Below are 7,305 nucleotides of genomic sequence, written 5' to 3'. Positions count from 1 at the left end.
CCTGCAAAAAGTGCGTAAGATCATCAGCACTCAAAATCATAATAAGAATACAAGTATATATATATATATATATATATATATATATGATAAATGCAAAGTGGTTTAGTTACTTTAGTAGGCTACAGATAAAAATTCCCAACTTCTGAAAAATAATACAATAACAGCTTTCTGCATAAAAAACTCAAAACAACATAGAATAAGATATTCAGAGTAACAATTCTGGTCCCTTATCGGTTGAACATCGGCTTTTATGAAACATAAATCACAGAGTAAACACATCTTGGTCTCTACCTACAGAGTTCCCCAGACTTCTCTTCAAGTGCTCCAGTTCAAATATTTAATTTAGTGGCAGAGCATGATGATGTTTATAAGTTTATTGTTGTCAAATTAATCTTTGTGAAAGTTATTTATTTGACTTCCTTTCTAATTCTTTTTCCTTCTTGTCTTCCCTCTTTGTCATAGACCATAGTTATCCCCTTCACCATTGCCGACACCATTGCCAGGAAATTCATTCCAAAAATTAGATCTCCGTGAAACTCTTGATTACACCTTAAGAACCATGCAACACTTGCCACAGATTGCATCTATCTACTTACTTCCATAACTCCCACCATCATTGACCTCACCAAATCAATTTTTTCTCTGAAGAAACTCAAAGCTGGACCCACCATCCACGACATTGCTGCTCAAAACCATTTGTCTATGGCATAATATACCAACCATTCCCTCATTCGTTATTTGGTTTTCGCCGCCCTTGCTGTCACCATATGTAGGATAGGAACTCTACAGTCACAAGTTGGGTTTGTAAGTTACATGACAACTATTACCATAAATACGGGGTAGGCTGAATAAACAAAGAACAAGATGTAGGGAGAAAACTTAGGTTTTCAGATTACAAGGAGAGTTTAATGAAATATGGCTACACGAATCAGATTTCACTAGATTGCGTAGGGAAAAAATGTTAAGACTAGGTACACAATGTAGTTATGAGAGAATTGGCATGTCACTTCCCTAGGGTGCAGCTACACTGATAATGTGGAATCTTGACCAACAATTCTTGAATAAATAAACCAAACAACCAGAGTTTCAAACTCAAGCAGCAATAGATTGCTGAGAAATTACTTGATTTTGTCCAAGCCAAGTTGTGTAACAACCTTGAACAATCTTAAATAAAGAATGGGAAGAGATGCAAACTGATCACGCCAACAGATCAAGGCTTTCAAAAGGAATGTGTTAACAGTAGGCAATCAATCCCAATACATTGAATCAAAAACTTCAATTCAATAAAAACTCATGAAACCATGTATCAAATTCAATAACACTACCCAGAGGGAAAATTATCCTCTCCAATTCCCTATAGCTCGGCACTCAGCAGTGCGGCAGTGCTAGTGTGGATGTCCGAGACGTGGCAGCTCGGACATCCAACGGTTCAAGCTCATTGACTATGTTGAGCTCAGACCATTGGATGTCCGAGCTGCCACATGTAGGACATCCACACTAGCACTGCCACACTGCCGAGCTATAAGGAATTGGAGAGGATAATAATCCCTACCCAGAGTGTAAGAAATTATTTTCTGATGTTGATTGGGCTGGTGACAATACAGACCGTATAGAAACTTTTGGATATACAACTTTTGTAGGTCAAAACTAAGTGACAGAGAATAGGAAGCAACAGAACATGGTGATAAGGTCTAGAGAAAAAGAAACGCATAGACCCAAAGCTCACAAGCAATGATGTAGATAAATATTTTATGAACTAAAGAACAATAGGCATATTTATTTCTTATATGACAGGAAACATATTGAGGTGAATTGTCACTTTATTAGAGACTAGATAACAAGCCAGAGGAACTCGCCACTCCCTATGTAAAGTATAAAGAGAACACAGAGGATACTTTTACTCAGTTTTCAGCAAACATCAGTTCTCGGTGTGTTGAGTGAGAATGAACTACGATACACACACTTAATGTCAATTTGGCGTCTCTTACATCCACCAGTTTCCATTGTTTAAAATGGATTATGGAAAGATAATATAAATTCGGGACTAAGGAGGTTAAGCACAGAAAACAACAATTTCATCTAACCTTTTCAAGCGGGAGAAAGGAAAATCGATTCCTAGCTCTTCCTAATTCTCCCGAAGCAATTTGTGTGTTCACAGAGAAGAAAACAAGAAAAAAAAAACAAAAGAAATGAAGCACCTGAGTAAACCACATCTTACATCAAAAATGGAGAAAGAGATAAGTAGGAGAATGGGAAGACGATCAAACCTCGATCGATCGGTTGATTTGCAGCGATGGAACAAAGCAACAAACCTAGATGTCACAACTCACAACAGACAACAGCAGATGTCACAACTCACGACAGACAACAGCAGAACAGTTATTAGAGAAGTAGCTTAGCTACGAATCTGAGTTGTAAAGACCGAAGAGGGAATGAGTTTAGGTTTCTGGCCATCACCGCCTTTGAAGAGTCTGAAAACTCTTTCACCGGATAAGTTTTCCTCCCAAAGTAAGTTACCGCCAGAATCCCTGTGTCAGAGATCGAAATTTGAACGGATGAGGTTTAGGAATGTGTCAATTCCGTTGATAAGCAGGGACAGTTTTGGGTTTTCAAACCAAAACGAATAAAATACTTCATTTTCATCGCCGGAACCTGGACAAAAACATACTAAGCAGAAAGAAAAGCAAAGAACAAAATCAGAAGTTCCACATGGATTTAATGGGTCCCACACACACTTTAACCCTTTTGGGAAAATGACAGCGCCCCTGTTTTCACGAGTCACGCCCTTAGTTAGTAAGTACGCATATAATACGCGTATTATACGCGTACCCGAATTTTTGAACGAATAATACTCCCGTCCCCGCACTTTCCCGTATTTTTATAAACAAACGCGTTTTTTAACCGATCGCGTATTATACTCGTATAATTTGGGTATTATACGTTTTATACTTTTTAAGTTTTACTCTAATGTTTTAAAAAAAAAAAAAAAAACCCCCCAAAGATTAGAATTTTTTCACGATTTCACTTTCCCTTCTTTTGTGATTTGCGTTTTCACTCCAAAGTCCAACCCTAGAAGGCAAGACTCAAGAGCTGGCAGCCCTCCATCTCCGTTCAACACCGCTATTGTCAAAGCTTCGACTGCAAAAAGATGGCGATGGCGGCAATAGCGGCACAAGAATGATTACAGCGGCGGAAGCAAGGCGGCAGAATGCGGCGGCTTGGCGGCGGCAGGCGGGGCGAAGGCGAGCGGCGGCACGAGCGCGGCACGGCGGCGGCAGCGCGAGCTTTCTCCTTGTTTATTTCTTCTTCCACTGTTGTTCTTGGAAGAACTTCTTCCACTGTGGTTAGTATCCCTTTCTCTATTTCGTATTGTTTGCTAATCAAACGAAAAATCACAAGTTCCAACTGCATCTCCATGGAAAATAGAAACGGAAACCTTTTTATTTTCGTTTCTCCCACAATCCACTTTCACCTATCCTCTGTTTCACTCTTATCTACAAGGATTAATTAATTTGGTAACAGTAAGTTTCCCTATTTTTTCCCTATTCTCATTTGTAGTTAATCACATAATTTTTCCTTCTTTTTTTTAGCTTCAGTTGTTGTGTTCTCGTTTTAAGATGCCTTGCAGGTCTCCTTATTTCTTTTTATTCTTATTCTCATTGTCTGAAATTGGAATTTTGTGGAAATCTAACCTCAACTTCACTTTTGGTTGAAAATTCTCACATTTTCGACTATGGTTCAACCAAAAAAAAAAAAAAACCTTCTCCACTATGGGGTGTGGGTCTCTCTCTGTGTATAGGTCTATGTATATTATAAGAAAGTAAACATTGCCCAATTCTAATCAAGACTTGTTGTGTAACAAGGATGACTGCTCGACATGAGATTCTAGAACGTGTGTGTGTGTGTGAGAGAGAGAGAGAGAGAGAGAGAGGACAGCTATTTCTTTTTCTTTGAAAGCCAAAGTTTTCTCATCTCTGAGGTACATGTGTGAAAATAGAATCATGTGGTAGGCATTAGATGAATCTAGAGATGGTGTATGGGGAATGAGTTTAAGGCCATTTTATACAAAATAACTCGATAAGGAAGTGGATGGAGTTTCAATATGTATGACTCCTAGAACTTATGGAAGAGGAACGATTAGACTAAAGGACCCAAGTCCAAGTCTCTATGAGATATAAACCATGGCTTACCATGGCCTCCTGGCCGGGTATGAGTGTATGACATGGGATGAGATCAAACAAATAGCAAAGAGATTATGTTCTGTTAATTTTACAAAAATTGAATGCTAATATGGATGTCATTTTCTAGAGAAATAATATTCATGAATCATGCCAATTAACTAAATATCTAATTCACTCATCTATTTGTTTGCAATTTTTCTATCCAGTTATATTTATGGTTTAATGAATGTTTCCATTTTGGCTCTTATTATCATGAATCTTAGTTATTATTAAGGTGAGTTTGGTATTATAGAATTTTTTATTTTCTTATATATTCATTTATTTATTAGGTCACTAAGAAAATATGGTTAAACAAAGAGATGATTTGTGGAAGTATGTAGAGGACTCAAAAGGCTGCTTCAAATGCAACTTTTGTAACAAAGAGTATGTGGGGGGTATTTCAAGGGTCAAATACCATTTGTCTTGTCAAAAAGGGCATGATATTGGAATTTGTTGCAATGTGCCTGACGATGTACAAGTTGAGGCACTTCGTGCACTAAGTAAGAAAGCTAAGACTGGGGAAAGTTCTACTGCATGTAATGTCAGTTCTTCACAAAACCCCATAGAAATAGGAAGACAAACTGGTCAACCTTCAAGTGTGCAACAACGATCTGTTGATGTAATGTTTAAACAGAAAGATAAAGATGGAGTTGATGATGACATGGCTCAACATTTTATTTTGAATAACATTGCCTTCAATGTTATTCAAACCCCTTTTTTTCAACAAATGATACGTTCTGTTGCTTGTTATGGTCCAAGTTATAGTATACCTAGTTATTCTACATTGAGGACTAAGTTGGTGCAGAGGGCTAAGAAGAACGTTGAAGAATATGTTTCAACAGTTAAGGAGTCATGGTCTCTTTCAGGATGTACAATAATGTCCGATATGTGGACTGATATGAAGGAGCGTGCTTTTATTAATGTTATTGCATATTCACCCAAGGGGCTGTTTTTCTCAAATCTTTTGAATGTTCGATGCATCCAAGACGGGGTTATTTCTTAGAGACACACTTGAACCCATAATTGAAGAAATTGGGCCGAGAAAGTTGTTCAACTTATCTCGTATAATGCTTCCAACTATGGGGTTGCCATATCTTTAATAATGGAGAAATATCCTCATATTCATAGGATAAGGTGTGTTGCCCATGGAGTACAGTTACTCTTGAAAGACATAGATTCACAAATCCCCTGGGTCAAAGAGGTATTTGAGAAGTCAAAACTGATTATTAGTTTTATGTATAAGCATGGAACAGTCTTGGCCTTGATGAGAGAAGCACAGAAACAAAGAGTTGAGAAAACCTTGCAAGACAAGGTTTGCATCTAACTTTTGATGCTCAAGTCTATTCTTGAAGTTGAGGATTTCTTAAGAGTGATGGTAGCATCAGCAGAATGGAGGATAAATAGGCATTGCAGTCTGAATTGGGTGTGATGGTCACTAAAATAATTCAGACTACGAGTTTTGGCTTAATGGGAGGGATGTATATTCAATTTTAGAGCCTCTTATTATAGTTCTTCGCTTGGTTGATGGTGACGGAGCTACAAATCCTTTTTGTATGAGGCAATGGAAAGGGCAAGAAATACTATTATACACCGTTGCAATAACAACTTGACAAAAGTACGAGAGGTTGTTGCAATTGTTTGATAGTAGAAAAGAGGCAAATATATTACATCCTGTGCAAGTTCTTTGCTTTCTTAATCCTTGTCTAATTTATGAGGGAAAAATTTCATACAACCGGAATGATGTGCAAAGGGCAATGATCTATATCACAAAGAGCATGGTTCCTCCGAATGAGAAGAAACAATTTGGCAAAGAAATAAATGTTTATTTGGACAAAGAAGAAATGCTATTTCATGACCTCTCATTGGCAATGATTGATTGTCATCCACGTAAGTAAAAGTTTGATGAATCTTTTGTTATTCTATGTTACATTTTTATTTCATTTCTTTTTAATTTTTTATAAATTTGGTAATGAATTTATTCTTCATTATTTCTTTGATCCTTTTTTTTAATGTAGGTGTATGGTGGAATTTGCATGGAAATTGTGTTCCAATGCTTCAAAGAATTGCCATTCAAATTACAAGTCAACCTTGTAGTTCATCATCATGTGAAAGAAATTGGAGTGCTTTCGAAGCAGTGCAAACCAAGAAAAGAAATAAACTCTCTCCTCAAATGTTGGAAGGTTTGGTATATGTAAGGATGAATTCCCTTATGAAAGTCAAATCAAGGGAAATTGAGAAGTTTAGCAAGGAATCAATAAATTTAGATAAACTGCTTGAGATTCCAATAGATGAAGATGAAAATGGAGCTGAAGTTGAAGATGAGGAGGATGAAAGAATGGAAGATGATGCAGATTGGCTTCATAGAGAACTTGGGATTGGAGAATATGCACGAGACAGTGATAGTATTCAAACTCCAACATATGGTGGCACTCTAAGTCAGCTGCGCAATCTCTCACAGACTCCTTTCACACATGGTTCAACTTTTGAGACACAAGAACCATTAGATATCAATGATTGATGGTTTCCTTCTTTATGACATGAAGGATTTGTTATTGTTAGAGACTATTTTATGGGGTTTTCATGGTTCCAGAATACATTATGTCTTACTTTTTTTTATGTTTGATGAGATGTAATAGACTATTATATTGATATTTTATCGTTTAGAGACTACTTTATTGATATTTTGATATTTTAAGTGCTAATCTTAGAGATGTAATATAAGATATTATATTATTGTGTTTATTTTAGTTTATAAAATCATGATATTATTTTGTTTATTAGGTGGTGAATGCATGTTATATAATGAATATATGCCCGTTTTTTAAAAGTATTATTGCCGTCTATGCCAGTATTATACACGTATTAAACGCGTATCGTATTATTACCGTATGCGTTTTATGAAGCCGAATTTTTAAAAAGTATTATTACCGTCTAGTCCGTTTAATTGCCGTACGTATCCGTTCCCGTTCAATTGCCGTTCCCGAACTTACTAACTAAGAGTCACGCCTCACCTACTCTCACAGCTCACATGGGACAATGAAATAACCACCTCACCCGGATCATGTCCTTAAACAAGTATCGTCCA

This window comes from Telopea speciosissima, chromosome 3 (genome assembly GCF_018873765.1).
Source record: "Telopea speciosissima isolate NSW1024214 ecotype Mountain lineage chromosome 3, Tspe_v1, whole genome shotgun sequence".
Taxonomy (NCBI): domain Eukaryota; kingdom Viridiplantae; phylum Streptophyta; class Magnoliopsida; order Proteales; family Proteaceae; genus Telopea; species Telopea speciosissima.
Note: the sequence above shows the minus strand (reverse complement) of the source record.